Source organism: Scyliorhinus canicula, chromosome 4, assembly GCF_902713615.1.
Source record: "Scyliorhinus canicula chromosome 4, sScyCan1.1, whole genome shotgun sequence".
Taxonomy (NCBI): domain Eukaryota; kingdom Metazoa; phylum Chordata; class Chondrichthyes; order Carcharhiniformes; family Scyliorhinidae; genus Scyliorhinus; species Scyliorhinus canicula.
The window spans coordinates 223,902,368-223,923,672 of record NC_052149.1 but is presented as its reverse complement, the minus strand read 5'-3'; positions in this window follow the sequence as shown (position 1 = coordinate 223,923,672).

Below are 21,305 nucleotides of genomic sequence, written 5' to 3'. Positions count from 1 at the left end.
CTGTCGTCACCTGAATCCGCAGCCCCCTATCGTGGTCTGTCACTACCAGCTTCATACGGCTTTGCAGCCCCGATGGAATTGAACGGGAAGTGTTTGGCACACCTACAGAGTCTCGCTGTCCCCTGTGAATTCAAAGCCTTCCTGGCTGAATCCCTAAGACATCATTTTGTTTGTGAATTGCGGGAACGTTTGTGTATTGCGGGAGATGGAAATGCAGCGGAAGCTGCTGGTGGCTCCAGTGGGCCGGGGATGAGGCACTTTCCTGGGAGAGTGCTGAACGCGGGTTCCAGGAGCTCCAGGGCATGGCGGTCCTCAACATCAGACGCTGGTGGGACTGCCGGCAGGCAGCTACCGGAAACTAGCAACTGGGTTCATCGCAGGGTGGGGGCCATCACAAGTCTCGAAATCGCCGCCGAGACCGTGGGGACTCCCACGACCCAATGCTCTCAGATGGCGGCCGCTCACATCAAGCGCGACGCCACGGCCAGGAATGAGGTTCCAGGAGGTCAGGAGCCATTCCCAGGCTGCAGGCCTATTGTCATCGCTTCCCTTGAGGCTGCACAAACTTCCTGGGAGACCTGGAGGCTGAGGAACCACCCCTATTGCTATATTATGTCACAGGCCCCACCACAGCGCCCATCCAAGTGACTCTGCAGCTTTATGGACAGCCCACCAAGATGGAGCTCGACACGTGATGGTGGTCTCCGTCATCATCCACCGCATGTTGATGCAATCTGGACCGGACTCCAGTTGCTGCAACTCAAGAACACTGGAGCCCAGCTAGTCACCTATACTGGGGATCCGTTGGCGGTCGAAGGTACTGCCCATGTGCCCGTGGTGTACGGGGATCAGACTGCATGCCTACCATTGGTGGTAGTGCACGACGGTAGGCTGAGCCTATTGGGGCACTACTCGCTGTGACTGGATTGGCAGCGTGTATGCCAGATGTACCCCTGCGGGCCACAATCAATGTGGATGAGAACACCCAGCCCAGATATTTCCCACCCGCCCCATGCCATATCCACTCTGACACAAGGTCGACCGGGATTAGGACCGTTTGGAACACCTGGGCTTTATCCATTTCACGGATTGGGCCGCGCCAGTGGTCCCAATAATGAAGCCCGACGTGTAACTATGTGGCGAATTTAAGATGACTGTTAACTGAGTGTCCCGTCTCGACCATTACCCGGTCCCTCAGATCGAAGACCTTCACACCCGGCTCAGCAGAGGCAAGACATTTACGAAACTTGACATGAGCCACGCATACCGGCGGCTGCTGCTTGACACAGGGTCACGGAAGTACTCAACAATCAACACCCATCGGGGTCTGTACGAATACACCCGTTTGCCGTTTGGAGTCTCCTCTGCCTGCGCCATCTTCCAGCGTGTATTGGAAGCCATATTACACAGATTGGCCATTTACCTGGACGACATTCTCATCACCAGGACCTCATATAGGGAGGACATGGAGAACCTCACCCAGGTCCTGGAGCAGTTTGCTCAGGCTGGGGTTCACCCCTGGGGAGAGTTGTGTGTCTTTCATGCACCCGAGGTCACATATTTGGGTTACCGGGTAGAGTGCAGGTACCTCCATCCAGTTGAGGACAGGTTGCGGGTGATCCGCCAGGCCCCCATCCCTCATGACCCAACGAAGCTCTGCTTTTTCCTTGGTCTGGTGAACTATTACGAAACATTCATTCCCCAGAAGCCCAAATTGCTCAACCTGCTCCACAACTGCTGAAGAAAGGACAGCGTTGGACTGGGCACCAGAGGGCTTTCCAAGAAGTCAAAAGGCACCTCTCATCAGACAGGTTACTTACCCACTTTGACCCATCCAATATATTGCTCGTTGTGTGCGATGACGCCGCAACAGTATCGTAGCAGTAATGGCACTCCACCGACTCGGAGTGGACCATCATGTTTTTGTCCTGCACACTTGTTGATGCGGGACGAAACTGCACACAGGTGGAAAAGGAAGGTTTGGTCATCGTATTCGCGGTGTGAAAATTCCACCAATGTGTATATGATAGAACAGTACAGCACAGAACAGGTCCTTCGGCCCTCGATGTTGTGCCGAGCAATTATCACCCTACTCAAACCCACGTATCCACCCTATACCCGTAACCCAACAACCCCCCCCCCCCAACATTACTTTTTAGGACACTACGGGCAATTTAGCATGGCCAATCCACCTAACCCGCACATCTTTGGACTGTGGGAGGAAACCGGAGCACCCGGAGGAAACCCACGCACACACGGGGAGGATGTGCAGACTCCGCACAGACAGTGACCCACGCCGGAATCGAACCTGGGACCCTGGAGCTGTGAAGCATTTATGCTAACCACCATGCTACCGTGCTGCCCTCACCGTGCGTGATGGGCACCGTGCGTATATGGACGCACGTGCGTATATGGACACCGTGCGTATATGGACGCACGTTCACGATATACACAGACCACAAGGCCCTTCTCGGGTTATTTAAAGACCTAATGGATTGGATTTGTTTGTTGTCGCGTGTACCAAGGTACAGTGAAAAGTATTTTTTGGCGAGTAGCTCAACAGATCATTAAATACATGAAAAGAAAAGGAAATAAAAGAAAATACATAATAGGGCAACACAAGGTACACAATGTAACTACATAAGCACCGGCATCGGGTGAAGCATGCAGAGTTGTAATGTTAATCAGGTCAGTCCAAAAGAGGGTCGTTTAGGAGTCTGGTAACAGTGGGGAAGAAGCTGTTTTGAGTCTCTGCCAAGGTCCAATGATGGGTGTTGCTGCTTGCCACTTATGAATGTACCCTGGAACATCGGTCGGGCTGAAGGATTCCGCATGCAGATGTGTTAAGCTACCTGCCCCTCTCCACAAAGCCGTCGGCAGATGACCCAACTGCGGAGGTGATAGCCACCCTCCACTTTTTAAGACACACTGGTGGTGATGGCAGCCCGCATTAAGGAATGGACCAAGATGGACCCAAAGTTGTCTGTCTGGCACATGACCTAGCACAGGGTGCTGCTGGATGAACTGAAGGCCTACACCTCGAAGCTGCAAGAGATGACCGTCGAGGACGGCGTCCTCTTGTGGAGGACACAGGTGGTCCTACCTGAGCAGGGTCACACGTCTTTATTGGTCAACCTGCACAACGGCATCCAGATGTAGCCAAAATGAAAATGCTGGCGCGCGGTTATATTTGGTCGCCTGGAATAGACATCAAGAGTGAGAAGATGGCCCACAACTGCGCTCCATGCCAGGAGCATTAGAGAGACCCGCTGGCAGCCCCTCTAGCTGGCAGTCCCACTGGCAACCACACTGGCAGCCCTGCCCACAGCCCCGCCGGCAGTCCCACTGGCAACCCCACTGGCAGCTCCACTGCAGCCCCGCTGGCAGTCCCTCTGGCAGCCCCGCTGGCAGCCCCGCTGGCAGCCCCGCCAGCAGTCCCTCTGGCAGCCCCGCTGGCAGCCCCGCTGGCAGCCCCACCAGCAGTCCCACTGGCAGCCCCTCTGGCAGCCCTGCCCACAGCCCCGCCGGCAGTCCCACTGGCAGCCCCTCTGGCAGCCCTGCCCACAGCCCCGCCGGCAGTCCCACTGGCAGCCCCACTGGCAGCCCTGCCCACAGCCCCGCCGGCAGTCCCACTGGCAGCCCCTCTGGCAGCCCTGCCCACAGCCCCGCCGGCAGTCCCTCTGGCAGACCCGCTGGCAGCCCTGCCCGCAGCCCCGCCAGCTGCCCACTGGCAGCCCCGCCGGCAGCCCCTCTGGCAGACCCGCTGGGAGCTCTGCCCGCAGCCCCGCCAGCTGCCCACTGGCAGCCCCAGTCCCACTGGCAGTCCCACAGGCAGCCCCAATGGCAGTCCTGCTGGCAGCCCCGCTGGCAGCCCCACTGGCAACACTGCTGGCAGTCCCACTGGCAGCCCCAGTCACACTGGCAGCCCCGCTGGCAGCCCCGCTGATAGCCCCACTGGCAGCCCTGCTGGCAGTCCCACTGGCAGCCCTGCTGGCAGTCAAAGTCCCACTGGCAGCCCTGCTGGCAGTCCCACTGGCAGCCCTGCTGGCAGTCCCAGTCCCACTGGCAGCCCTGCTGGCAGTCCCAGTCCCACTGGCAGCCCCGCTTGCAGCCCCGCTGGCAGCCCCACTGGCAGCCCTGCTGGCAGTCCCACTGGCAGCCCTGCTGGCAGTCCCAGTCCCACTGGCAGCCCTGCTGGCAGTCCCACTGGCAGCCCTGCTGGCAGTCCCAGTCCCACTGGCAGTCCCGCTGGCAGCCCCACTGGCAGCCCCACTGGCAGTCCCACTGGCAGCCCCGCTGGCAATCCCACTGGCAGCCCTGCTGGCAGCCCTGCTGGCAGGCCCACTGGCAGCCCTGCTGGCAGCCCTGCTGGCAGCCCCACTGGCAGTCCTACTGGCAGCCCCACTGGCAGCCCTGCTGGCAGCCTCACTGGCAGCCCCGCTGGCAGCCCCGCTGGCAGCCCTGCTGGTAGTCCCACTGGCAGTCCCACTGGCAGCCCCACTGGCAGCCCCACTGGCAGCCCCGCTGGCAGCCCTGCTGGCAGCACCACTGGCAGTCCCGCTGGCAGCCCTGCTGGCAGCACCACTGGCAATCCCACTGGCAGCCCTGCTGGCAGTCCCACAGGCAGCCCCACTGGCAGCCCTGTTGGCAATCCCACTGGCAGCCCTACTGGCAGTCCCACTGGCAGCCCCACTGGCAGCCCTGCTGGCAATCCCACTGGCAGCCCTGCTGGCAGCCCTGCTGGCAGGCCCACTGGCAGCCCTGCTGGCAGCCCTGCTGGCAGTCCCACTGGCAGCCCCACTGGCAGCCCCACTGGCAGCACTGCTGGCAGTCCCACTGGCAGCTCTGCTGGCAGCACCACTGGCAGCCCCTCTGGCAGCCCTGCTGGCAGTCCCACTGGCAGCTCTGCTGGCAGCACCACTGGCAGTCCCACTGGCAGTTCTGCTGGCAGCCCTGCTGGCAGCACCACTGGCAATCCCACTGGCAGCCCCACTGGCAGCCCCACTGGCAGTCCCACTGGCAGCCCCGCTGGCAGCCCCACTGGCAGCCCTGCTGGCAGCCCTGCTGGCAGTCCCACTGGCAGTCCCACTGGCAGCCCTGCTGGCAGCACCACTGGCAATCCCACTGGCAGTCCCACAGGCAGCCCCACTGGCAGCCCTGTTGGCAATCCCACTGGCAGCCCTGCTGGCAATCCCACTGGCAGCCCTGCTGGCAGCCCTGCTGGCAGGCCCACTGGCAGCCCTGCTGGCAATCCCACTGGCAGCCCTGTTGGCAATCCCACTGGCAGCCCTGCTGGCAATCCCACTGGCAGCCCTGCTGGCAGCCCTGCTGGCAGGCCCACTGGCAGCCCTGCTGGCAATCCCACTGGCAGCCCTGCTGGCAGTCCTACTGGCAGACCTGCTGGCAGCCCTGCTGGCAGCCCCACTGGCAGCCCCACTGGCAGCCCTGCTGGCAGGCCCACTGGCAGCCCTGCTGGCAGCCCTGCTGGCAGGCCCACTGGCAGCCCTGCTGGCAGCCCTGCTGGCAGCCCCACTGGCAGCCCCACTGGCAGTCCTACTGGCAGCCCCACTGGCAGCCCTGCTGGCAGCCTCACTGGCAGCCCTTCTGGCAGCCCCGCTGGCAGCCCTGCTGGCAATCTCACTGGCAGCCCTGCTGGCAGTCTCACTGACAGGCCCGCAGGGAATTCCGCTAGCAGACCCACTGGCAGCCCCAGTCCCTCTGGTAGCCCCACTGGCATCCCCACTGGCAGCACCACTGGCATCCCACTGGCAGCACCACTGGCACCCGCACTGACAGCACCACTGGCAATCCCACTGACAGCACCACTGGCAGCCCCACTGGTAGCACCACTGGCAGCCCCCATTCATCCTTGGTGTGCTCCAAGAAGTCATGGTCGCAGGTCCACATAGACTTTGCTGGTCTGTTTCAGGGGCCACGTTTCTCATCTTCATGGGCACCCATTCTAAATGGATGGAGGTACCCCGAGGTCCCACTGCTACCATACGAGCCACTGTGGATGAGCCACACGAGCTACGTCGCATCTTCAGCACGCACGGGTTGCCCAAATTCTGGTACCTGACAACTCAATGGCGTTTGTGGTATTCATGGCTGCAAAGGGAATGCAGCAAAGCAAGGCGAAGTGCAGGATCCTGGTGCAGTGACACAATGGTCGACGGTACAGCTAAAGAAAGATACACTGGACCCGATTAAAGCATTGATCGATCGGGTGGAACAGGGTCCAGAAACCCACGGATGGGTGATTCAGATGGTGGAGGAAAAGGTGTCCGAGCAAGAGGACCATTTAATCACTTTGGAGGACGAGGTGGGGCTCGTGAAGGGCCACCAGAAAAGGTTGCAGGAGAAGCTGGAGAACAGTTCCAGGAGACAGAACCTGAGGATCGTCGGCCTCCCTGAGGGCAGTGAGAGTTCGGATGCGAGGGCATAGTATGCTGGAAAAGTTGATGGGAGATGGGGCGTTTACGCGGCCCTCGGAAGTCGACAGAGCGCATAGAGCTCTTGCTAGGAAGCCGCAATCAAATGAACCACCGAGGGCGATGTTGGTGCGAATGCACTGGTTCCTGGATAAGGAACAGATTTTGTGGTGGGCCAAGCAGCTACTGAGCTGCGTGTGGGAGAACTGTGAGTTGTGCATCTACCAGGACCTGGCGCGGAACTGGCCAGAAGGCGAGCCAGATTTAATACGGCAAAATCGGCCAAAATCAAGAAGGGGGTGAAGTTTGGGATGTTGTATCCAGCGCATCTTTGGGTCACGTTTGAGGGCCAGGAACTTTATTTTGAGTCACCAGATGAAGTTATGAACTTTATCAAGGACAAAAGGCTAGCAGGGGATTAAGGTCACTGAACCCTGGTTGAGGGGCATTGCGGTGGCGATTTGCTCAAAATCACTTCTGTGTTGTTTTGAATATGCAATGCTCTCTGCAACAAGCGGTTATTTTTGTTTTCCCCTTCATTTTTTTCTTTGGTTTTCATTGTGATAAGATGTTTCAGTAGCTGCTCAGAAATGTAAGTTACCTCTGTTCCATTGGAAGTTGGGTGGAGGAATTTTTGCTATTGTTTGTTTACTATGGACTGTGCTGCTTTGAATATGTACGTCCAAGCGGTGGGGAGGAGGAAGAACAATAGGGAGATAGGATGTCTGGTGCCATGGGCGGGAGCTACCAGGCTGGCTAGGTTAGCTCGCTCACAGAAGCGCAGTGGGGGGTGAGCAGGTGATAGATTTGTTATGGGGGTTGGGTGTCTGTTGCCGTTACTAGGGGAGAGGGAGGGGTGGGGGGACGCTGCTCTGCTGGCAGGGGAGGAACTGTTGCAAGGGGACAAAGGGGAGGTTGAGGACGGCGGATGCCCGAGGACAGGCCCGAGGAGGCGAGGGACGCGAGCTGGCAGCTGGCCTAAGAAGGGTGATGGCTAATCAGCAGAGGGGAGGGTGGCGGGAAGCCCCCCGGCTACATTGTTTACTTGGAACGTCAGAGGGCTAAATGGGCCGGTTAAGAGGGCTCGCGTATTCACGCATCTGAGAGAATTGAAGGCGGACGTGGCAATGTTACAAGAGACACACCTAAAGGTTATAGACCAGACCAGACTGAGGAAGGGCTGGGTCAGCCAGGTATTCCATTCAGGGCTGAACTCTAAGACGGGGGGGGGGGGGGGGGGGGGGGGGGGGGGGGTCGTGATACTGATTAACAAACGGGTGGCATTTGAGGCATGGAGAATTGTGACAGACGTGGGGAGCAGGTACGTTATGGTAAGTGGGAAGCTTGAGGGGATGCGGATGCTACTCGTGAATGTATATGCGCCAAACTGAGATGATGTGGATTTATGAGGCGGGTGTTAGGTAAGATCCTGGACCTAGAGTCACGTAATCTGATCATGGGGGAGATTTCAATAGAGTCATTGATCCAGGATTGGACCGGTCAAAATCTAGGACAGGGGGAGTGCCAGCCGTAGCAAAGGGATTCATGGGGAGGGAGTAGACCCATGGAGGTTCGGACACCCAAGAGTGAAGGAGTTTTCCTTTTTCTCCCATGTCCACAAAATATATTCTCGGATCGACTTTTTTAGCCTGGGCAAGGCTCTGCTGCCAGGGGTGGTGGTTACCGAGTATTCAGTAATCGCGGTGTCGGAACATGCCCCACATTAGGTGGATCTACGGGTTAGTATGGAGAAAGGGCAGCGCCCGTCATGGAGGCTGGATGTGGGACTATTAGCGGATGAGGGGGTGTGCGTGCGAGTGAGCAAGTCCATCCAGAACTATTTGGAAATAAATGAGACGGGGGAAGTCTCGGCAGCAACGGTGTGGGAAGCTCTTTAGGCAGTGGTTAGAGGGGAGTTAATTTTGATACGGGCCCATAGAGAAAACGTGGAATGAGCAGACAGGGATAGGTTGGTTGGGGAGATACTCGAGGTGGATAGGAGATATTCGGAAGCCCCGACGCGGGGCTTCTGAAGGAGCGGCGTAGGTTACAGGTGGAGTTTGGGCTGTTATCTACAGGGAAGGCGGTGGAACAACTGAGGAAGGCAAAGGGAGCGGTGTATGAGTATGGGGAAAATGCTAGTAGAATGCTAACACACAAGCTGAGGAAAAGGGAGGCAGCCAGGGAGATAGGAAGAGTAAAGGACAGAGGTGGGAATGTGGTCCTGGACCCAGTGGGGGTGAGTGAAGTGTTTAAGGACTTTTATAGCAAGTTATATGAGTCGGAACCCCCGGCTGGGGTGAAGGGGATGAGGCAGTTCCTGGGTCAGCTAAGGTTCCCGAGGGTGGAGGAAAAACTGTTGAAAGGGCTGGGAGCCCTAATTGAAATTGAGGAAATAATGGAGGGGTTGGAGGTCATGCAGTTGGGCAAGGCCCCGGGGCTGGACAGCTACCTGGTGGAATTAGAACATACAGTGCAGAAGGAGGCCATTCGGCCCATCGAGTCTGCACTGACCCACTTAAGCCCTCACTTCCACCCTATCCCCGTAACTCAATAACCCCTCCTAACTTCTTTTGGTCACTCAGGGCAATTTATCATGGCCAATCCACCTAACCTGCACGTCTTTGGACTGTGGGAGGAAGCCGGAGAACCTTGAGGAAACCCACGCAGACACGGGGAGAATGTGCAGTCTTCGCATAGACAATGACCCAGTGGGGAATCGAACCTGGGACCCTGGCGCTGTGAATTCCACAAGACGTTCTTGGAAATATTGCACCCACTGCTTATGAGAACATTTAATGAGGCAAGGGAGAGAGGGTCCTCCCCCCAACAATGTCACAGGCCTCGATCTCATTAATTCTGAAATGGGAGAAGGACCCTGCGCTATGCTGGTCATACAGGCCAATCTCCCTGTTGAATGTGGACACCAAACTGCCGGCTAAGATATTGGCGACAAGGATAGAGGATTGAGTCCCAGGGGTGATAGGGGAAGACCAGACAGGGTTTATAAAGGGCAGGCAACTCGCAGTCAATGTTAGAAGCCTCTTAAACGTTATCATGATGCCCTCAGAGGGGGGGTAGGTGGAGGTGGTGGTTGCGATGAATGCAGAGAAGGCCTTTGATTGGGTGGAGTGGAATTATTTGTGGGAGGTGTTAGGAAGGTTTGGGTTTGGTCAGGGCTTCTTTGATGGAGTGCAGTTGCTGTATCAGGCACCAGTATCAAGTGTGCGTATGAATCGGCGGTTGTCGGGCTATTTTAAACTGCACCGAGGGACAAGGCAAGGGTGACCCCTCTACCCGCTGTTGTTTGCTCTGGCCTTAGGGCCATTGACTATGGCGTTATGGTCCAAGAGGGGCGGGGGGGGCAGGGTCAGGAGAGGAGACTGGGAGAGCTACCATTTATAATGGTGGGAAGGAGCTTTCGCTCTCTGGGAATCCAGGTGGCACGGGAATGGGAGACATTGCACAAGTTAAACTTGTCCCAGCTTGTAGAACAAACGAAGGAGGACATTAGGGGATGGGACATGCTCCCGCTGTCACTGGTGGGGACGGTACAGACCAGGAAAATGACAGCTCTCCCCAATTTCTATTTGTCTTTCAGTGTCTCCCCATCTTTATCCCGAGGACCTTTTTGAAATGGGTGAACAAGGTTATTGTGGCCTTTGTATGGGCGGGAAAACTCCGCGAGTGAAGTGTTGTTGGACCATGGTCGCAGGAAGGGTGGGTTGGCGTTGCCGAACTTTTGTATCTACTACTGGGCGGCTAATATAGCCATGATTAAGAAATGGGTAGTGGGGGCGGGGGCCAGTGTGGGAGTGAGTAGAGGCAGCAGGTTTAGATATTTGCAGGTACGGGATTTTCTGAGAAAGCAGGTTCCAACCTTCCCGCTCCTGCCACCATAGGGGATACAGGACAGGGTACATAGAACATAGAACATACAGTGCAGAAGGTGGCCATTCAACCCATCAAGTCTGCACCAAACCACTTAAGCCCTCACTTCCACCCTATCCCCATAACCCAATAACCCGTCCTAACCTTTTTAGACACTAAGAGCAATTTAGCATGGCCAATCCACCTAACCTGCACGTCTTTGGACTGTTTCCAGAACATGGGTGGGAGAGGGGAAAGTATCAGATATCTACAAAGAACTTATGGAGTCGGAGGAAACTCAGGTAGAGGAATGAAAGGGTAAATGGGAAGATGAGCTTGTGGGAGAGATAGAGACGAGTCTGTGGGCGGGTGCCTCAAGCACGGTTAACACATCCTCATCATGTGCCAGGCTTAGCCTGATACAATTCAAGGTAGTTCACCAGGCACACATGACGGTGGCCCGGATGAGCAAGTTCTTTGGGGTAGAGGACAGGGATGCGAGGTGCTCGGGAAGTCCAGCAAACCATGTCCATATGTTTTGGACAGGCCCGAAGCTTGGAGGGTTTTGGCAGGTTTTGCTCAGGCTATGTCCACGATACTTAAAACACGGGTGGTGCCGAGTCTAGAGGTGGCGATCTTTGGAATGTCGCAAGAGCCGGGAGTCCAGGGGGCGAGAGAGGCTGACGTTTTGGCCTTTTCCTCCCTGGTAGCCCTGAGACGGATACTGTTAATGAGAAGGGACTTAAAGCCCCAAAATTAGAGATCTGGGTTAGTGACATGGCTGGGTTTCTCAGTCTCGAAAAAATAAAGTTCGCCCTAAGAGGGTCAATGTTAGCGACTGGGATTGGGCCCGAGGATGGATGGATGGATTTGTTTATTGTCACGTGTACCGAGGTACAGTGAAAAGTATTTTTCTGCGAGCAGCTCAACAGATCATTAAATAGATGGGAAGAAAAGGGAATAAAAGAAAATACATAATAGGGCAACACAAGATAGACAATGTAACTGCATAAGCACCAGCATCGGACGAAGCATACAGGGTGTAATGTTAATGAGGTCAGTCCATAATAGGGTGATTTAGGAGTCTGGTAACAGTGGGGAAGAATCTGTTTTTGAGTTTGTTCATGCATGTTCTCAGACTTCTGTGTCTCCTGCCCGATGGAAGAAGCTGGAAAAGTGAGTCAGCCGGGTGGGAGGGGTCCTTGATTATGCTGCCCGCTTTCCCCAGGCAGCGGGAGGTGTCGATGGAGTCAATGGATGGGAGGCAGGTTCGCGTGATGGACTTGGCTGTGTTCACGACTCTCTGAAGTTTCTTGCGGTCCTGCGCCGAGCAGTTGCCATACCAGGCTGTGATGCAGCCAGATAGGATGCTTTCTCTGGTGCATCTGTAAAAGTTGGTACGGGTTGATGTGGACATGCCGAATTTCCTTAGTTGCCTGAGGAAGTATAGGCGTTATTGTGCTTTCTTGGTGGTAGCGTCGACGTGGGTGGACCGGGACAGATTTTTGGAGACGTGCACCCCTAGGAATTTGAAACTGCTAACCGATTCCGGCTAGGGTCACTGTCTGTGAGGAGTCTGCACATCCTCCCCGTGTGTGCGTGGGTTTCCTCCGGGTGCTCCGGTTTCCTCCCACAGTCCAAAGATGTGCGGGTTAGGTGGATTGGCCATGATAAATTGCTCTTAGTGTCCAAAATTGCCCTTAGTGTTGGGTGGGGTTACTGGGTTATGGGGATAGGGTGGAGTTGTTGACCTTGGGTAGGGTGCTCTTTCCAAGAGCCGGTGCAGACTCGATGGGCTGAATGGCCTCCTTCTGCACTGTAAATTCTATGATTCTATGATCTCCACCTTGGCCCCGTTGATGCTGACAGGGGTGTGCACAGTACTTTGCTTCCTGAAGTCAATGACGAGCTCTTTAGTATTGCTGGCATTGAGGGAGAGATTGTTGTCGCTGCACTACCCCACTAGGTTCTCTAACTCCCTCCTGTATTCTGACTCATCGTTATTCGAGATCCGGTCCACTATGGTCATATTGTCAGCAAACCTGCAGATGGAGTTGGAACCAAGTTTTGCCACGCAGTCGTGTGTGTACAGGGAGTAGAGTAGGGGGCTAAGTCTGCAGCCTTGTGGGGCCCCGGTATTGAGGACTATTGTGGAAGAGGCGTAGTTGTTCATTCTTACTGATTGTGGTCTGTTGGTCAGAAAATCGAGGTCCAGTTGCAGAGTGGGGAGCAAAGTCCTAGGTTTTGGAGCTTTGACATAAGCTTGGGATTATGGTGTTGAAGGTGGAGCTGTAGTCAATAAATAGGAGTCTGATGTAAGAGAGCTTGTTGTCGAGATGCTCTAAGGATGAGTGTAGGGCCAGGGAAATGGCGTCTGCTGTGGACCAGTTGCGATGATATGCAAATTGCAGTGGATCAAGGCATTCTGGGAGTATGAAGGTATGCGCTTCATGATCAACCTCTCGAAGCACTTCATTACGACTGAAGTCAGGACCACCGGACGGTAGTCATTGAGGCACGTTGCCTGGTTCTTCTTTGGCACCGGTATGATGGTGGTCTTTTGAAGCAGGAGGGGACCTCGGAGTGGAGTAGGGACAGGTTAAAGATGTCTGTGACACCTGTGCCAGCTGGTCCGCGCAGACTCTGAGTGCACGACCAGGGATCCCGTCCGGGCCCATCGCCTTCCAAGAGTTCACTTTCAGGAAGGCCAATCTGACTTTGGAAGCTGTGCTGGTGGGTATGGGTGAGTTATGGGCTGCTGGGGCACTCGACAGTGGATTGTTGGTTACCTGCTCGAACCGAGCATAGAATGCATTGAGTTCATCGGGGAGGGGTGTGCTGCTGCCGGAGATGCTCCGCTTTGTAGCCCATTATGTTGTTTAGTCCTTGCCATAACCGCCGAGAGTCTGTCTGTGACTCTAGCTTGATTTGATATTCTCTCTTGGCATCTCGGATGGCTTTGCGGAGGTTGTACCTGGATTTCTTGTATAGGTCAGTCATCTGATTTGAACGCCTCAGATATGTCCCTCAGTAGGGAGTCAATCTCGCGATTGAGCGATGGTTTCCAGTTGGGGAACATTTGTACTGCTTTCTTTGGCACGCAGTTGTCCACACATTTGTTGATGAAGTCTGTGATGGTGGTGGCATATCATTTAAGTTGGTCGCTGAGTTCTTAAATATGGACCAGTCCACTGTCTCTAAGCAGTCACGTAAGAGCTCTTCTGTTTCCCCGAACCAGCACTGCACGACCTTCTTAACTGGATTCTCCCGCTTGAGTTTCTGCTTATAAGCCGGGAGAAGGAGCACAGTCTTATGGTCTGATTTCCCAAAGTGCGGTCGGGGGATGGAACGGTAGGCGCCCTTGATTTTTGAGTAGCAGTGGTCAAGAGTGTTGTCGCCCCTTGTGGGACAGGAGATGTGCCGGTGGAATTTTGGCAGTGCTTTTGAGGTTGGCCTTGTTGATGTCTCCGGCCACGATGAACAAGGCCCCTGGATGTTCTGTTTTGTAGTTGTTTATAACTGTGTACAGTTCGTCCAGCGCCTTCCTCACCTTTGCCTGGGGTGGGAGGTGGACCGCTGTGATAATGGCTGAAGTGAACTCACATGGAAGATAGTATGGGCGGCACTTCACGGTGAGGTATTCGAGGTGCGGGGAGGAGTAGGTCGCCAGGGTTGCCACATCCAAGCACCAAGAGGAGTTGATGGGGAGGCAAACCCCTCCACCCTTTGCTTTGCCTGATGACGCAGTGCGGTCCGCCCGGTGAATAGAGAAGCCTTCAGGTTGTATGGCACAGTCCGGTGAGGCGGGGGTGAGCCATGTCTCTGTGAAACAGAGCACACAGCAGTCTCTTACTTCCCTGAGAGCTAAGTCTAGCGTTAAGTTCATCCAGCTTGTTTTCAATCGCTTGGACGTTTGCCAGGAGTATGCTGGGGAGAGGAATTGCTCAAGGGGTGACGGCTCAGAAGACGCCTCAATCTCATCCTCCCCGTGTTGGGGGTGGGTCCATCAGTGCCAAGACCACTTCAGAAGGGACTCACATCGGCGCCCACAGACCCGCACATTCGAAACAGGCGACGGGGGTCTACGTACAAAATTATGGGACAGGGCTCTTATGGATCCTGGTATGGTCATCTGTGCAACAGGACAAATGTCCTACATGGTCCATGCCCAAGGAAATGAAGCACACCGCCACCTTGACCACATGCGTCAACGTGACCAAGAGCCGCCGGGGCAACACCCAAAGACCCCACTCCAGATCCGGGCGCCAACCTCCACGCCACTTAGGGGGAGCCCCAAGACCCCACCAAGGTCAGACCCCCTCTCACTGTCCGCCAACCTTCGGAGGTCAGGAAGCTGAGATGACCGCTGCACCCGCAAGTCCGTCCAGCGATGACAGCGACAGCGATGCTGGGTCAAACATGGCCACCAGACGACCACAGACCGGGGCCAATAGCACTGAACAGGCCCAACTTCACCGCTCTTCGTGAAAACTACATTCTCCTGTCTGCTACACGCCTCCCAGGCTGGCTGTGCAGCCTCTGGACACCTGACAACTGCCCAAGTGATCAAGTGATCCGCTGCGGGGAAACATAAGCATTTCTCCTGATTTGGGGGAGAGGGCTGTTACCACCCCCAAAGGAGCTCACACCTGCATTGTATTAGATTCCCCTCCTGCAACTTGGAATATGAGCTCCCCAGGTGATTTGGGGGTGGAGCTTCCTCCCAATGGACCCTGAGGGGAAATGGAGAGTGAGAGAGTGTTGTGTTGTGTTGTATTGCAACCTAGTTGTATCCTGTCTGTCTGGCTACGTGCGGAGTCCTTACCTTCGGTCACAACAAGGGCCTAATCCCACTTTCCAGCTCTTGGCCGAAGGCTCTGTGCGTCTCAACACTTCAAGTGTATGTCCAAGTGTATTTTTAAAAATGTGATATCAGGTTCTGCTTCTGCCAACATTTCAGGAAAGGAGATACACACCATTGTCTGGCTGAATAAACTTACAGGCATGATCTTGTTTGTGGAGACGAGGTAGAGGTGGGCTGTATGGGATTGGGGGCCTGTGAGGTTGGAGGCAAAATCTCCAGAAGAGGTGAAGTCAGGGATAGTTTTAAGCTGTCTCACTTTTAAAAGGCTAAATCATTTGGAACAGTGTTGATCGTCAAAACAAAAGACATGGGGCGGGATTCTTCATTTCTGAGACAAAATAAGTCTTGATGCCAATGGGCAATCCATGGACTTTTGCGACAGAAAAACCGGTGATGCACCTGGACTGATTCCACTATTGTTAAGGGGTTAGCTCTTGCACCATGTGGAACACAATCGATTCTAATGGGAAATGGTGAGGGATTCGGCTGGTCCGACATTGATATTCAAAGTTTGACAAGCTGCAAGTCTCCCCACACACACACCATCCCAGCCAACAAGATGGCTGTAAGGAGAGCGGCACCAAGGTTCGCGGACACAGAGCTCGAGATCCTCTTGGGAGCCGGGGAGGAGAGGAGGATGAACCTGTATCCTGGCTGGGAAGGCCGCTGCCAGCCGTTGTCGTTCATTGTGCCTGGGCATAGGTGGCAGAGGCAGTCAGCGCCGTGGGCAACTGCCCGGACCAGCTAGCAGTGCCGGAAGCAACTGTATGACCTCCTCAGGGCAGCCAGGGTGAGTAGGCAGCATTGTGGCCTTGGCAATAACCCCACCCCCCACACACCCGTAACACCAACCCCACACCCCCCCACAAAGGGCGGCCGAACCCCCATCCTGCAGCACATGCCAGCACCCATACCAGCTGCAATGGCCGGGTGCCCTGGCCACTGAGGCTACCCACCCCCTGGCCTGCATGTTTCAGACTGTCTAACACTGTTGCCTTCTGTGTCTCCCCTGCCCCTCCCCCCAGGAGTAGGCTGCACACAACCACCAGGATGGGAGAAGACATGAGGGGGAACCACCAGACCTGTGGCCCCTTATCATGGCAGAGCAGAGGGCCATGGACATGGCCAGCAGCCAGGAGGAAAGAGGTCACTGAGGTGGAGTTCGGCCATGGGCGAGGTAGGCCCCGCTGCGTTAGAATTTCCTATGACATGTGTGTGAACACCCTTCCTACACCAGCCTCACCCCCACACCACCCTGCACCACCCCCCCAAAATCACCCTCACCACCAGACATCAACCCCCCTGCCCCCACACCACCCTCACCCCCACTCGACCCTCACCCTTACACCACCTTCACCCAAAACCACACCCTACACCAACTCCAACACCCTCACCCCCACACTACCTTCACCGCCACCCATAACCTCGCCTGTACCCACACCCTTCACCACCCCCACACCACCAGCCCCCACCTGCGGTGTAATCACGCATCTTGTCTTGTGGGACCTGCTGGTGATAGGGCGGGTCCATCCGGTATCCCCCACCCCCAGCCAGTGCCACAGCCAGAGCACCAGGTGCCGAGCAGTGACGACAGCAGCTCAGACACAAGCCCTCCGCCCGAGATTCAGGACACCCCAGAGCTCAGGTGGGAGATGACAGTAATTTTCCATCACAGCTGTCTCCAACACCCTCCACCATCCCAGAGAAACTCCCCTTGGTTGGGCGTGTTAGTGAAGTGGTTCCTGCAACACTCTCTGGTTCACACCACACAGTTGACCCGGTACAGCAGGTGGAGGTAGAAGCTCCCGACGGGGTGGACAGTCGGAGGTTAGGCTGATCCCAGGGACTAGCTGCCATCCAGGTGGGTCTCGGGTTTCCGAAACACCCAGCCCCAGCCACGGTGCAGATGCCGTTGCAGAACCAGAGACTGCAGGAGAGCTTGTCGGCGACTATCCAGTACCTGCCGGTACAGTTGGATGAGTCTAACTGCCAGCAGCACAGCAAGTGATGCCGACCATGTGTGCCACCTAGGCCAACACCGCACGGGTGGCGTCCGTGGTGGAGGCATTGAGGGCAATGGTTTCGGCAATGTGTCAAATTGCCCAAGGCTTGGGGCATTCTGTGCAGGTACTGGCCAAGGCCCAGGACAGGGTTGCCGCCTGACAGATGACCATATTCCCAAGCCACCTGGATATCACACTGGCGCTCCTGAGCAAGGCCCGGTCAGAGAAGGCCATGGTTGGGAATGTCGGCAGCATTGCCCAAGTGCTGGCAAACGTGGCACAGACAGAGGGAGGTGGCGCAATCCCAGACGGAGATGGTGCAGTCACTGACTGATGTGACACAAACACAGAAGGTGGCACATTCGCAGCGTGATGTGGCGCAATCCCAGACGGAGATGATCCACTCCCTGTGCTCCATGACCGCGAGCATCCGGACCCTGGTTGAGACCAGCGCGGGCCTCCAGGACTGACAATGCCAGGTGGCAGAACAGCATAGCGGTTAGCTCCCCTCACACCCCTGTCCCCTGGAGTAGCCGAGGGGCCATTGGGCAACCCAAGGGAAGAGGAGGTGAAGGGGCCCATGCTGGTGACTCCCCTAGGGGAGATGGTGGAACACCGCAGCACCTCGGACTCCCCCCTCACCCCCCCACCTGTCACTGGCATATCTGGTGGGCAGTGGGCTGAACAGGGCAGCACCATGCCACCTTGGACACCCGAGCTGCGGCCGGGCCCATCCACGCCTGGTCAGCCCAGAAGACGTCCGCCAACCGGGACCCAAGTCTCAGGGCAGGAATCACAGCAGGCCTCCTCCACTCATGCAGTACCATCTGGGGATCCACCTAGAGGTAGGGTCAGAAAAGTAGACACCAGTTAAATTGGCACAGGTGCAGGGCACAGTTTAGTTACGGGGGCTAGGGCACAAACCTTGGTACATTTGTTCACAACAAACACCTGTTACCACTGTTACAACCTGCCTCGGTGCCCCACCTGATGAGTGTGAGGGGTGGGCAAGTCTGGGTTGGCTTGGGGGGCGGTGGGGGGCAGGGGAATGTGCGGACATTGTAGGGGGGAGGGATGGGCGGACTATAGGGTGGCTCGTGTTCCCCACCCTCCTCCGACCGTCCCCACCACAACCACCACAGGGATCCGATGGCACCGTGTGATGGAATGGCCAGCTTGCATGCAAGGTTCACCCAGGTGGACGGTGGGCAGTGGACAGGAGTCAGACGTTGTCATACGATGCAGAGCAGCAGAGCTCATCGTAGAGCAGGTTGTCATCATCCTCCAACCCATAGGCCAGACCCGGTGTTACTGCCAACCCAAGGCCACAAGTGCAGCAGGTATTCTCACGGAGGGGGTTGCAAGCGGGGGATGGCTGGGGTGGGGGGTGGGGGGAGGGGTTCAGGTTGTGTGGGGGGGAAGCGGTGCCTGTGCCCTGCCCAGTTCCCCCCCCCCCCCTTCTACCCCACTCCTAGTCGGTGCACATGGAGGTGATCAGATCCTCCTGTGTAAGTCGGCCCTGGCGCAGACTTCATGCAGCCTCCCATGCCTGACTGGGCTACATGTCCTGCCCACCCTCACCCTGCCCCGTGTCCTCCTCATCGGATGAGGCCTTACGTTCATCCTCCTCCTCCAACACATCGCCCTCTGCTTTGCGATGTAGTGGAGAATACAGCAGGCCGCCACGATGTGGGAGACCCTTTCAGCATCCTACTCGAGGGCCCCTCCACAACGGTCAAGGCACCTGACCCGCATTTTCAGGAGGCCAAAGCACCACTCGATCACACCCCTGGTTGCTGCCTGAACGTCGGCTAATGGAGAATCCCCCCACTCGATTTAAAATTTATACTTGATTTAAACATCAATTAATTCTTAAATGGGATCCAACTTCCACAAAATGTTTTCAGGAGTGAAAGGAAAGAAAATAAAATGGGAAGTAAAGAGTTTTCAAATGAGTTTTTAAGGGGACTGGAGAAACAATTATATAGGGAAGAAACAGTTATTTTTATAAAGCGACAGGAAGAAAAGGTAAAGAAAAAACAGTGAAAATGTCTAATTTTATTTTAATTAAAAAAGTTTCTTTAGTGTTTAATCGTAGCACATCTGACTTCATGTTCGAATCATTTAGAAAGTAACTTTGTGAGTCAGGCAGATTTACAGAACACCAGTTGACAGTTCAGATGCTCCAGGAAGATTACTATTTCCAAGTAGCTATAGTCTTGTCGGTCTCTCATTTGTCCTGTTTCTGAGGGTTGGTCATACTATGAACAAACTTTCCCCACTGATTTCTACTGGTCGCTGTTGTTTACTGCCTGTCCGAGAGAGAGGCCAGTCCACGTTCTGATCCTATCCATCCAGGCCGTCTTCGGTCTTCCTTCTGCACATTTTCCAGGTGTTTTGCCTTGCGTCATCTCTTTCCCCAACAATCCCCTCCTGTTCACATCACATGAACAAAATATGTGAGCCTCCTTGATACCACTGCCACAAACATGTAACTCTTAACACCAGCTTTCTCCAGCACCCACTCACTTGTCCACTTGGTCTTTCATGACACAGGTAATATCCATCTTTTGTTTCCTTTCAAATGTCCTTATTTGAGCCTTATTACACTTCTTGATGGACCTGCTTTCACTGTGACAAATTGTCATCAGAGCTTTCAGGAGACAGATTTTCATTATAATCAAGATTCTGTCGCTACTCCATACTCTTTTAGTGAGTTCACAATGCCATAACCATTGAGTCTAGCCTGAATTTCTTTGGTAGACTCTGCATTTTGTGCGATGAGTGTGACCCAAGGTAGCAGAAGGTGTCAGCCTGTTCAAGCTGAACTCCATTAAACAGAAACTTGAAGGTCTTTCCACATGTCCCCATCACCTTCGCCTTGGCAGCGTTGATCAGGAGACAGCAGAGAAGCTGCAGGGCCTCCAAAAACACTCTATTGTGAAAGTTTCAACACTGTCATAGAAAAGGGTGAGATCGTCACCACATGATTTGCAGTAACACAAGACTGAGGCAAAGATTGACACTGGAGCAAAGTGTAATTTCTTGTCCAGGCATATGCAGCATCAGACCCCAGGTGGACTTCATGGGACATGAGCATCGCTGGCTGGGCCAGTATTTATTGCCCATCACTAATTGCCCTTGAAAGTGCAGTTCAGAGTCAACCACATTGCTCTGGGTCTGGAGCCAGTTCAGGTAAGCATGGCAGAGTTCCTTCCCTAAAGGATATTAATGAACCAGATGGGTGTTTTGCGACAATTGGCAATGGTTTTGTGGTCATCATTAGACTTTTAATATCAGGTTTTTATTGAAATCAAATTTCACCATCTGCAGTGGCGGGATTCGAATCCGGGTTCCTCGAGCATTACCCTTGGTTTCTGGTTTACTAGTCTAGTGACAATACCACTACACCACTGCCTCCCCAGGTTGAGGAAGTCTCAAGCTTGTGAGCTATTGTGACGACCAAGGGACAGTTGCTAAGGATCTGGATAACATCATTCAGAAATCTCTACCTGTGCATGAGTTGATCATGCAGCCCCATTATGTCTAATAACTAATTTCATTGGATCTATACGTAATCTATAACCTGTACAATTGCCTCATGTCCAGCCAAAGTGGGCTGGGTAACTGTTTGAAAATATATAAATAGCTATGATTTGCCTTTGTTCAGGGAAGAAGTGCATGGTGTGCCCAGCGACTTGATTCCTGGTGGCATTATTAATAAACTGTTTGACATTTGGAGCAGATCAGAGTGAGGACTTCTTTCCCACTAACAGATGGTGTAGTCAGCAGAATTTGATCATTTTGATACCAACGGAATATCAGGTGAGTATATTTACTCATAATAAGTACATGAAACTTATCCCAGGACTGTGTGGTGTTGAGCGGCCAACTAATTCCAAACCTGTGTCCATCGTTTGACCAACAGTCAAGTGATGATCGATAGTTCGTTTAGGCCATGTCGGGCATTGCTTAATGTGTTTTAAGGTTATTTATCATGGATTTGTCTGAAGAATGACAGACTTGTGACCCGACAGTCTGCCTGGGGCGGTCTACTACAATGTTTTGGATTTGGGTTTGAGATTAAGCCATTCAAGATGTCCAGACCAGTCCCTCCGAGATAAGCTTGGCAGTGAT